Raw genomic sequence first — 13312 nt, 5'->3', positions numbered from 1 at the left:
AGGTGCAGTTTGTTTAATCTAGCACTAGTACCAGGTTTCAAACGGGATGAGTCATGCCCAGAAACATCTGTTGCTCTCAGCTGACTACAAAGAGAGCCCAATGCCAAAGCAGAAGTCTGCACTGGGAATGTCAAATCTGAGCAGATTTATCCTCACCTCTCATTTTTGTATTCATCTTTTAAACTCTCCTGACACAGCTCTTGTCCTAGTTAGAACAGCTGGGACCGATTCATCACTGGATGGGTATAGCCCAAAACTGTGTATTCTATGGCCCTCCATGCCATTTCCCAGAAACTGTTGTCGGGGGGGGGGAAGGGGGGCTGCCTGTGAGGGGGTATTCCTGTCCTCATACCCTTTTAAGGAATTTCCCATTCTGAGGGGAGAACTGAGCATCCTTTTATGGAATTCCCCGCTCTGAGGGGAGGATTGACCATTCCTGCCTGAACTGGAGAATATATAAACCTGGAGTTTCAGAACTTTTCTACCACTCATGGGATCCAGAGGAAGACTGCAGCTCATCGCTCTCAACCAGACTGCAATAGCTTTCCCACCAGCAGGTTTTTCCCCTCTCCCTTTACTTGGGACTCAAGGGGGGCCCAAGGAACTTTGTTCATGCCCCAGGGTACTGGGTTATACATTTGGGTTTTGTGGGTTAAGACCAATTGTTTGTTTGTATGATTGTACTTACTGTATTATTTTAATAAATTGTTATTCTGATTTATAATCTCTCCTTTGAGTTGAGTTCATTTCCCCTGCTGGTTAACTCTTAAACCAGCACAGCTCTATACACTCTTTGTCGTCTCCTGGCTTACTGCTGAACTTGAAAATCTCACCCATAAGGACTGGGTTGAATCTGCATTACCCTGTCTGAACTAGTTCACGTTTTATAAGTGTTTTGAAAATGCAACTAAGTGATGATGGCAGACTTTTCCCATGCATCTTCAAATCCAGTGTTTGCTTACTAGGAGTCCTTAAAGAAATCAAAAGGGCCTCTGTGTATTGTCCATATACAGCACAGGCCAAGAAATCTCTTGGGGGGCAAAGTGGAAATGGGATCCTATCACACTTCAGGTATATCTATTCCTACTTACACTCATAAGTTAGGCATACCTTCAGTAATTTACTTGCCTCTTCCAGCCAAGTCACTTTTTTCTGACTGATGAAGAACAGAGTGCAGTGCTTCTTCCTTTCTCACCACCCTTTAAATAAGAGCAATCTGTTTCAATTTGTATGTCCTTGAAAGAACTTAATTTGCTAAATACACTGAGCAATATCCCCATCCCAGATGCAGCTTGTGCACTTAACCTGAATAATTGCTCTCTGGCAAGAGAGAGCGTATTTCCTGTTCATGTGAGGAAGTGTCCAGTATTTTTAACTGTAAGTGTCCCACTGGGTTCATACCCTTACTCTGGAGGATGCAAGATTCTCTTCTTGCCCTCAGGCAGGCTCTCTCTGACTCCTGCCTACACAGAGAGCAGATCCAATATGAGAGATGCATGTCTGGGCCTGTGCAGCGCAGGCTGGGCTACTGCTGGTTTGTGCTGGAGACCCACTTTCAGTAAAGCAAAGCACTCCTCAGCCACTCCCTGCTTCTCCCCCGCCCCTGCTTTTGTGTTGTTGTAGCATTAACTTTATTGTGTTTTGTACACAAGAATTCAATTTCTGCATTTGTTTAAATGACCAACTCGAAGTTTTTTCATAAGAACTTGATTTCAAGTTTTAAGTACCTGGAAAAAGTTGTATTTACCCTCAGGTATCAAATCATTATATTTCTCAGTGGTGAGCTTCCTTATCTTAGTTCTATGATTCTCAGAAGGTGCCCCAATTTATTGCCATCTGCTTCTTGGTCAACAACTCCATTGCATTGCTGACTAATTTTCTTGATTTTCTTGCTCTTTGTTACCAACACTTTTCCTCTTTTTTTTTTTTTCTTTTGTGTGTTGACATTTCATGTTTTATCTAGCCACTATTAGGCTGGCTACTCTCCTAGTTTGACTTGCTTAGAAGGCAACGTTTCTTTCACAGCTTCTAGCACAACTTCCTTTCAATAAAGTAGCAGGACAGAGTCTAATTTAAGCATGTGTGACTTAATACATAGGTGCGAATTAGTGGATGTTTGTTATATTGGTCTCCTCTGAAGTCAGGCCACCTGAGCTATTGCCAGCTCCTGCTGAAAGTATTTACCAAGCCATGTGACAGTCGCTACATGACCAGATGAAAAGTAATATAAATTAAGAAACTAGCAAGTAGATACAGAAAACAAACAAACAGTAATAGAGCGACCACAAACTTTATTGGCTGGCTGTGTTTGTGGTGATTCCCAAAATCCTCTCCTTATTTTGTTCAGGCAAGAGCTGCCAGAACATGTCTGCAGCTGGCTGGAGTCACGAGCTGATTCCCTTGACAAGCTGTATGCCCTGGCACTATCCCCCAAGCTACAGCTTGCTGTTTACAGCAAAGCTTTTCTGATGAATTTCTTTGCCACACTGGCAATTCAGCTGAATATAAACACACTGCTGGAGACATCCTGTATCCCACAGTCATGACACTTCAGTTCTAAACACAGTCCTAATTTATGACTCCTCAGTTTGTGAAACACCATTTTAGATAGCATTAGCTTGTGATCTGCCATGGGGCTTTGGAGAGCCCGGGCTGGTCACCTGGCCTGCCCTCTGTTAGTATCAGCTTACCAATAGACAGGTCAATTACTTTGTGCAAATGTCTCCCTTATGACAAAGAGCTTAATTAGGACTTGAATTTATGAGACTCTGGGCACATAAAGTTTCTATATTGCAGGCCTCAACAGCTACTCATTTTACAACCGTTTCAATGCGAACAAGAAATATAGCTCATAACTAGCTTTAGACAACGAGTAACTCTGATAAGTTGGGGAGTCCTCTGAGTGTAGCTTGTAGGCTCCTGTTTTTGCTGACAGAAAGATGACAAGTTTGAAGGGGCTTGTGAATTTGGAAGTGACAAAATGAGGTGCTCTTCCTTAAAAGGATTAGAGTGTCATCCCAGTGTTATGAAGCAGAACTAAGCCCAATGAAATTACCCAGGTGTGCCAGCCTCAGAAGGAAATTCATGCATATGCAACCAGGCAGGGCAGGAATGACTTGCCTTCAGACATGTTAAGTACTTGTACGCCTTATGGGACCTATAGGAGTACAAGTTACTAATGTATACCTGATCATAAGAACAACCTGCAATATACTCTGGAACCTGCAAAACTTTTACAGCTTTTCTGCTGTTCATGGCAGAGAAAAAGTTGTTTCAAAATTCTCAGGATACATCACGGCAAACAATGGCAATGCCAGCCAGCTTACAACCTTTCTCTGAAACCTTGCAGAACTAAACATTCACTCCCCCAAAGCCCTTAATTCTCAGAAGTCCTCCACCCATAAGCATGCTAAGACAGAAACTGAGCAAGTGAATTTTTATTATATAAAAATAATCACAGCTAGAAAAATTTCGCACAAAAAATAGCAGAAAAAAAGTACAGATTAACTTTGACAGAAGCTCATCCATATCCAACTCCTTTTCTGTGATTTCCAGATGGCATCCATATTATCACTTGTTATGGAAGTCATGTTGATGGTGTCCTAAATCTGTCTTTCAATTGTCTTGCTGTGCTTGATGCTGATGTGGGCTTGTCCTACTTAGAATTCTTGACGTTGTGAGAAGTGTCTTCTCTGAGGATTTTCTAGGAGCATTTACTTTGGAATAAGTCAACCTTTTTTAATAGACACCCTAGAGGTTTTCCATGTCCCCTCACCAAAAAGGTATGAAATCTGCACTGAAAGCATGTATTTCTGAGAGAGATGTTCTTAATTTATGAAGGTGGTTTGTTGCTTAGATATACACTGTTCGTTGCCTAGATAGATAAGTGAAACTATTTTCTTCTTATTCTTCCTGTAATACTTCTCTGTGCTTTCAGGTGTTTTGGAACGCATATAGCAATATATTTTGAGTTCTTTACTTGAAGAAGAAATGTCTTTTGCACTGAGTAATATATCTTTAACAGATATGGGCATTCATAATAATGAAGATAATCCAAATAAATCCAGCTCCTCGCTATAGTCACCCTCTTCATGGCTAGGAGTGCAGAAATAATACTGTAGTTAGGGTGAGGTGCGTCATACTTCTAATTTTGGAAAAGTGAGCAGTGGCAAGTGCCAAGCTCTGTGAGTACAGCTTGTGTCCAAGCTAGGAAGTCCTACCAGCAATTAAACTGCCACACAGAGCTCACTACCTTAGTCCATACGGAGGCAGTCCATAAGTGGAATGGAATTATGGATGTCATCTCTATGAAGATGCACTTTAGTGTTGTACTTCTGGGCTCCTTAGTGCAGCCGCAGGTCTAGACATACCTGCATGAGCTAGATGTAGAAACCTATTTGAACCAGACAGGTTCAGGTTACTCACTCAGGTTCAGAGTCGTGGTAAAATGTTTATTTTGTCTCTGGACTTGGATCCCCAAAGCAGTGTAGCTCCATTCATGCTACATGCTAAGGGTTGAACTTCATGATCTTGGAGGTCTTTTACAACGTGGTTGATCCTATGATTCTATGATTCTAAGTAAGACATGCAAGAAACCAACCTGTATGTCCCTGCACCTGCAGCACTCCTGTGTCAGACCAGTAGAAAGTGCAAGCAGACTATGTACCTTTCAGCCACTGCTGGTGGCAGGCTTAGCTGCTCGGTACAGAACTCAGGATATTTTTTGGGAACTGCTTGTCTCTTCGGTTCTTTTGCATTCATGAAGCTTGCTTCAGTCTTCTTCTGCTGCTTCCTGTTAAGCTGTTTTGCTATTGCTGTTATTCTCCCCGCTTTATCGGTAGTCCTCTCATGTTTTTACCTATTTTGCTTTTCACAGCTGCTGTTTTGAAACTGAAGCAGCTCTTCACATGCTGAAACATGTCTTTATGCTGAAACATTGAGTGTTTCTGTCTTTTACTGGTGGGCTAATGAAGAGGTGTCTGTTGGTCCTCTCCATTTCAGTGAGATTCCAGTGACATGCCAGTGTTACGACTATGTTTGGCAGCCAATAGGGAATGTACATTTGACAATAATTGTTAGATTTTCCAGAAATGGCTTTCTGCAGCACACTCTGGACAGTTTCAAGGCATTTTACATGCAAGTAGAGTAAGTAGAGCTCTATGAACCAATTATTCACAGAGCAAAATCTGATTTAATCATTCACCATTTTGATTAGACTCAGAACCAGTCCAAATATGCACAAGATTTTAATATAATTGTAATTTTGCATTAAAATTGCTATCTAGGCACTATATGTCATCTATAAAGACCTCAAGGAACACATGTTGTAGCAAGCTATCAAAAGAACCTTCACCTTTACTGTTTTTAAAATAAGTTTTCAATACCATATGTTTGCTTTTTATTTTTTCTGGTCTACAAATAAACTTCAGTAGTTCTTTCACTGAGTTGTTCTCCCTGAGTCAATGCTTGCTCTGCTTCCAACATCACTGAGACAGCGCTGCCAGATTTCTGTCACAAAAATTCTGGAAGTTAACAACAGTGATTTTTGATGTATAATTTGCTCAGACTGGACCACCTGCTAATAGTAATTTTAAGGATATTAAAAGTTCTCTTTTTACCAGACATTTTGCCAGTTTCTCACCTTAATTTCACATTTTCATTTCAATTTTCATTACTGGTGTGATCTACAGGACTTTTCAGGACCTGGCTTTCTTACATGCTTTGCAAAAGGCCACTGCATTCTTCAGATTAAGTTGATTTCTTGTTGAGGCCATCTTGGCTCCCAGTATTTTTTTAAGCAGTGAGACTTGTTTTATGCAATGGGAAATCCTCTGAGCGTGGAGGTGGTATTACATCTTCCCTAGCCACAGAGCTACCTGGGGTTTATCACTTGGGAATGACCTGCTAAAAACCCATTATTATCCATTCCCAAATCCTTCCTCCTTGATTGTGTCTTTTTTGGGAATGCTCTGAAAAGTCATGGTGGGCGAATTCTGGTTAGTCTCATAACTCTCATGGAAAATTGTATAAGTAACCACATAAACAATCCTCCCCTGCTGCTCCCCAAATGTACATACTTGTGGTATCTCAGTCATAGATCAGCTGGATTTTGCTGGGTTTAGCTGGGACATGGTTAATTTGCTTCAGAGCAGCTAGTTTGGGGCTGTGTTTTGGATTTGGGCTGAAAACAGTGTTGATTACTTGTGGATGTTTTCATTATCACTGAGCAGTGCTTACACAGAGCCAAGGCCTCTTCTGCCTTGCCCCCCACGCTGCCAGCGAGGAGTATGAGAGTGCACAAGGAGATGGGAGGGAACAGAGCCAGAACAGCTCACCCCAGCTGACCACTGGGATATCCCATACTATATGAAGTCATGCTCAGCATATAAAGCTGGGGTAAGAAGAAGAAAAGGGGATTCTTTGCCGTGACAGTGTTTGTCTTCCTGAGTCACTGCTATGTGTGGCGGACTCCAGTTTTCCTGAAGGTGGCTGAACACCTGCCTGATGATAGGAAGCAGTGAATGAATTCCTTGTTTTGCTTTGCTTGCATGTGTGGACTTTGCTTTACTTATTAAACTGTCTTCATCTCAACCCACGAGTTTTCTCACTTTATTCTCTTCCAGTTCTCTCCCCCATTCCACCACGGGAAAGTGAGTGAGCTGCTAAGTGGACTTAGCTGCTGGGTAGAGTTAAATCGTGACATAGATGAAGATTCCTAGTTCTCTGATCACCTAGATAAAAGGGCTAGTGAAACCTTCATAATTTATAGAGTTTATGCTAGCTTAGCATCTCCAGAGGGATGTATTTGCTAAATTCAGCAAAATGTGTAAGCCAGCTGTATTGCAAGGCATAAAGCAAATGCTAATTTTCCTGTAAAACTGCAGTCATGATCTAATGGAAACAGTGTTTTTTCTATAGTGATGTTCACAAGCTGTGGGACTAAACTGCATGCAGGCACAATTTCATCCCCACTGAGGCAAAAGGTTTGTGCAATATATAAGTGTGGGATTTGAAACAGATTATTTGATTTTAAAAGGAAAACTCATGAAGGATCTTAGTCTCCAGTACAGTTCTTTGTACAAAAAAGAAAGTACAGAGTTCTGCTTTCTTGAACATACAGAGAATCAAACAAATTGATACAGTTTTCATCACCAAACTCCTTCTCACCAAGCACCCCATAAATATCGTTTCTCAGGGTTGTATGGCTAAGTCTGCTTAGACTGCTCTGAGGTCTGCCTACCTTTTTCACCACCTGGACTATCTCTCATCCTTCTAAAGGTCACTGGATCAAAACAGTTCTTAGAATGCCCATGGTAATTAATGAGAAACTTTTGAGCAGCTGTCATTTTTCTTTCTTTTAGACAAAGATATTACCAGTGTTTTGGGTAGAAAGTTGTCTTAATCTCTGCTACCAGCACAGATAAAGGAACTTGCAGTTTTCTTGCAATTATCTCAAATGAAAAATGAAGGTTGCTTCTAATTATTTCAACCTGTTTTAATCCAGTTTGTAATCATATTAAATTACCAGGTTTCCTGCAATTTAGCCTATTATATATCAATTACGTAATTTACTCTATGTTCAATAGAAATCTGCAACTCAAGGATAAGCCAAATTAACTCTCTTGTACTTAATTTTTTCTTGAATGGCATCCTTACACTGTTTCTTCTCTGCCTGGAAACCGGATTCAGTCCCAACTGCCGCCACTGGAGCCCCAGCTACACAATGTAATTCCATTACTCAGCTGAATAGAAAGAAATGCCCTTAACAACACTAATATTGTCCCAGCTCAGAATGGGAAAGCTCTCTGGTCTAATAGACAAAGCATTGCTCATTCCAGTGTAACACCTGAAATTATTTCAGATTTGCTGATTACTTGTACATCCAGGAGCTAGAAACAGCTTCCCTTAAGCATAATGCCTGGAAAGAATTGAGAACTATGTAGGCTTTTCTGGAGAGGTAGAAAGAGATGTTTTCCAAAAAGCACCCCTTGGAAACTTCTGAGGGCTGTTCAAGTAAACAGAACTGGGTATTATTTCATTCCCCTTTGCATGGTTGCAGATGACTGCAGAAGGTAGAAGGCAGTAGAAAATCAGGACCAGGTGACTGAGGTGTGTTTGGGTACTAGGACCACTGCTGCTTATTTGTTTCAAATAGGACAAGGAGTGCTCACTAGTACCATAATATCAAATCCTAGCTCTTTTATTGATTCATATTAGATTCTTCAATGCAGACAGGTCCAGGAGCAAACACATGGTTTTCACTTCTGACTGGACAGTCTACTGTAACAGTGGCCAAGGACTTGACATCAGTGTGTCAGCTAACATGAACTGTGAGGATCACAGAGCTATGGAATTTACAGGAGTTAAGGATCTCTCTGGAGCTCTTTTGTTCCCAGGTGAATGACTGGATGTTTTTTTCCTGCACGCCCTGGCATGCTGTGCTGCAGTTCCAGCAGTGAAAGTATAACTTATAATGACATGGAAAAAGCCTAGTGAATGTGGAACAGTGCTAGAAGATAGGAAGGGGTCAGTCATGGATAGAGGTTATAATGGGTATAGAATCATAGGATGGCTGATGTTGGAAGGTACTTTGGCAGGTCAGCTGGTCCAACCCTGCTGCTGAAGCAGGGCCACCTAGAGGTAGTTTGCCAGGACCATGCCTGAATGACTTCTGAAGATCTCAAAGGATGGAGACTCCACCACCTCCCTGGCAGCCTGTGCCAATGGCTTGGTTGCCTTCACAGTAAAAAAGTGTTTCTTGGTGTTCAGAAGTAACCTCATGTGTTTCGGTTTGTCCCTTTTGCTTCTGGTCCTGGGCACTACTAAGCGGAGCCTGTCTCCATCTTCTTTACTCCCTCCATCAGGTACTTACCCACATTGCTAAAATCCCCCTGAAACTTCTCTTCTTCGGGCTAATCAGTCCAGCTACCTCAGCTTTTCTTCATAGGAGAAATGCTCCTGTCCCTTGATCATCTTTGTGGCCCTTTGCTGGACTCTCTCCAGTGTGTCCATACTTTGCTCACACTGGGGAGCCCAGCACTGGACCCAGCACACCAGGTGCTGGGTAGAGGGGAAGGATCGCCCCCCCAAACCTGCTGGTAACACTCCTCCTAATGCAGCCCAGGACACCCATTAACCTTTTCATGGCAAGGGCACATTGGTGGCTCATGTTCAACTTGGTACCCACCAGGATTCCCAGGGCTTATTCTGCAAAGCTGTTTTCTAGCTGGGCAGCCCCCAGCCTGTACTGGTGCCTGGGGTTGTTCCCCCCCTTCACACTAGCTGAATTTCAGGAGGTTCCTGTTATCCCATTTCTCTGGCTTGTTGAGGTCCCTCTGGATGGCATCATGTATTTTTACTTGGAAGGGGTACAATAAAAGAAGAAAGCACCTTTTTTTTTTTTTTCAGAAAAAATAAAGCAGCATATGGTAAAACTGTCTAAGGAAGTTTAATGGTGGGAAAAATGAAGAAAGTGGAATCGGAACATAAATGGCTGTGATAAGCTCCACAAGCTGAAACACTCACTAGCATTTGTGAAGGTCAAGCTCACTTCCCATGGAGGATTAAAAGAATGGTTTCTCAGCTTAATTTGCAAACAGGTAAGAAAACTTGCAGCCAGGGCAACTCTATTCACCTTTTGCAACTATATTACTGAAGGAAGATGTACTATATCCCATTAAAAAGTCAGAGTAAAGCATTATTATTTCAGCAAAGAGGAGAAGATCCAGTTTCACTAAGCTACAACCTGACTGTTGAAATGCAACTATTCAGTAACACTAGAGATCATAGAATCATAGAATATCCTGAGTTGGAAGGGATCCACAAGGATCATCAAAATCCAACTTCTCGCCCTGCAGAGGATGGCCCCAAGAAACACACCATGTACTTAAGAGCATTGTCCAAACACTTCTTGAACTCTGGCAGACAATTCCATGTTCTAGTAATTTGCTGTACATGGTGAGATAGTGATAGCTGAGATACAACCTATGACTGGGTCTTCCATGAAACGAAACAGCACAAGATATTACAGCTCTACCCCTACTGCCTTCATGGGATGGATCACACAGACTTAAACTGAACTTCATACCAAATCTTTATTGGTCTTGCACACAGTTAACAATACTCTTCACTAAAGCCCTGAAATGTCTATTTAAACACACATTCACCTAACAGGAAGTGTGAAACATTATAAAAAGCAGACTTAACATCAGTTTCAGCAGTTTTTTAAATCTGTCCTACATTATATTCAGTTGTGAAACTCCATCATGTGAAGAATTGAGAGTGATGAGCTATAGTGCACTTCAAAAACTACTGTAGTAGAAAGTTATCAGATTACCTCCTTCCTGTAAAGGATGAAGACCAGGTACCTCATCTTCCTGTTGCTTTTCAGAAGCAATTTTGTGTAAGTTCTGTTGTAAATTATGAGCTTATAGCCTCCTCTGGTATTCAGTCACCTGAATTAATTTTTGCATGATCATATAAAGGTAGGTCTTACGCTTTACTGATAGTTCAGCATATCAGTCTCATATATGCCAAAGCTGGTGTTAAGGGGAAGTTAAAGCTGCAACATTTTTATGATAAATAACAGTGTTCTGTAACCCCCTTCAGATAATTATTAAAAAATTCTTTCTATAGATACACCAAAAAAAATTTTAAAAAACTACCTTAAAATCTTAAGTACTTCTTTAAACACAGGGTTTTAAATATACTGTCCACCTGTTCTGTGGAATTTTCCCAATGCTTTGTTGATAACAGAGATGAATGATGAAAGTGATGGGAGACATGACTGGTCTCATGCACGAAGCATGACCCTCCGGTAGCTGCTTGTTTAATGGTCCCCTGCAGCTTGATGTGTTTCACCCCAAGCATTCCTTCTCCTACCTTAGAATCCTGCTCAACAAATTGACTCATCAACTGGGATTGAAAAGTGGGCGAGAGCTGCTCAGAGCAGTTTCTCTAAAGGACACACAGTTCGGAAACAGATTTGCATTGTAATTCCTCCTCCAACAAGCAACTAGACACAGGTGTTTATATGACATTACAAAAAGGAACACATCTCCCAAATATGACCTAAGACTATGAGCAAGGAAGACTTTAGTTGACATACATGTAGTTCATAGCAGTGTGACCTGGAAAGACAGATGGTCGGGAAGAGACAGTTACCACATGAAAATCAAGGAATATAAAGTAAACTATTAAGCTTCCTAGCATTAAATCTTACTTCAAAAACAGTTTAAACAGAGAAGGCCTTCATGTCTTTGCCCCATCCAGTACTCCTTCCCCCAGCTGAAATCAAATACCAAGCCTTGCTACTGTAAACTGGTAAAACAAAAATAGAAATTGGGCTTATGATGAGGGAAAAAAGGAAAACATTTGTAGCATTAAAGCCTTTCATGAGTAAGGCAGCACAGATGTTATACATTTGTCTCAGCCCTTGTATCCTGTTTTGAGAACCAGCCACAGATTTCTGATTCACCAGCTACAGAGGGTGTAGTTTCACTGCCCGGGGGTTTTCAGTGCCTGGAAGTGTGGTTCTTCCCTCACTTCTTGACACCTCCAAAGGAAAGGTTCAATGAATTGCTCAGGGTTAAAACTCCTGGCAAAAGAGAAACAAGGCTGGTTTTAATCTGATTTGTTTCACTGTGTTGCTCACTGCACAGCTGAGGGTGTGGTGTGAGGGGAAATGGACTCGTACGAGGCAGTCGGGAAGCAGGAAACCTTTCAGACAGTGCTGTCATTAAAGCCCATGTTTCAAGATACTCAGCTTGTCACGAGGCAGCTGTTAAGATGTGGAATCTTTCTCATTGCAAAAATCTCTCTTATTTTTATTTTTTTCTGATGGGATGCTGAAATAGGTGGCTACCAGACTCCTTTCATCACAAAGAGCTCAGGTGACACACACATGCTCTTGTTGTGTTGCAAAGCCTGGAACTTCCCCTCTGAACTGAAATCAAAGTGGTAGCTGAGGTATGCTTAAATATATAGGAGTTGGGTGATAACCACAGTTACTTTGTATAAAGAACACTTGAAGTCTTAGTATATAAAAATTTTGTTTAAATGCAACCACTGTATTCCAACTATTAATTACTGTTGGACAGACCATTGGAGTGTCTACTGACTGTGCAGACCTTCAGTTAACACCTAGGACAACAAAGTATGGCTCAAAACACTGGCTACATCAACTAAAAAGTAAAAAAAAAAAAGACTGCTGCTAATCTAAAGTAGAAAACACAGACAACATGAAGAGAAGATTTAGGAACACCAGTAAAGTTTTATAGATTTTTCCTTTGAATGCTTTTTAAGCTAAGATTTTTTAAGAAAGGCCCTGGAGCAGAGCCCCTCTGACCTCATGTTCATGCTGAGCATCCTGCCTGCAGGTGCAGAGGCTACCACTTGCAGTTCTGCATCTCAACTCTAAGGTAAGATGTAGCCTACCTGGGTAAAAACCTATTAGTGTTTCTTAATATGCCATAACTTATAAGAATTTCAATGTTATTTTATACTAACCACTATATTTTTACATAATTATTCACATTATATTGGTACACTAGGTATATTTTAGCTTCAAAACGGCACTTCTGAGGCCTTCTTCCTACCACACCTCCTGGTCTATTGGCTACTCCTTTCATTGTTCCAATATATTCCTTAATGGAAAAGAGGAATAAAAAAATTTGGTGGGGTGGATTACAGCCCAATCATCATCATGGCTAGGCTTATGTTGATGAGATCAAGCAGGACAAAGCCCAACAATGAAGGACAGGACAACTGCAGCAATGTTTCAGGAATTGGTCAATCATATCATTTCCCACCAACTTGGTTAGTTTCTTTCCAGAAGGAATCTCATGGCCAGGCTGTAGTCCTTGCAGCCCTATAAAACCACATGGAGGGACAGAAGTGTTTCAAGCTGCTTAGCAAAGGTTTGACATGGAACTGAGACAAACTGGTTTCCCACTGCACTCTTGACTGGATGCTCAGGTCCTGTGTGCTGAATATACACTAATGGTGGCTTATCCAGCTGTGCAAAAGCAGGAATTCAGCCAGGGAGGAACACACAAGCCCTTATTTGGATGGGTAATTGTCCTTTAAACATTATAGTCTTCAGCTGTGCCGGGGAGGTTTAGGTTGGACATAAGGAGGAATTTCTTCACATAAGAATGGAATGGGTTACCCAGGGAGGTGGTGGAGATGCCGTCTCTGGAGGTGTTTAAGGAAAAACTGGGCGTGCACTTAGTGCCTTGGTGGTGTTCGGTCATAAGTTGGACTCCATGATTTCAGAGGTCTTTTCCAATCTAATTGATTCTGTGATCTGTCA

Source organism: Lepidothrix coronata, unplaced genomic scaffold (genome assembly GCF_001604755.1).
Source record: "Lepidothrix coronata isolate B3197 unplaced genomic scaffold, Lepidothrix_coronata-1.0 Scaffold68, whole genome shotgun sequence".
NCBI classification, from domain to species: Eukaryota; Metazoa; Chordata; class Aves; order Passeriformes; family Pipridae; genus Lepidothrix; species Lepidothrix coronata.
Note: the sequence above shows the minus strand (reverse complement) of the source record.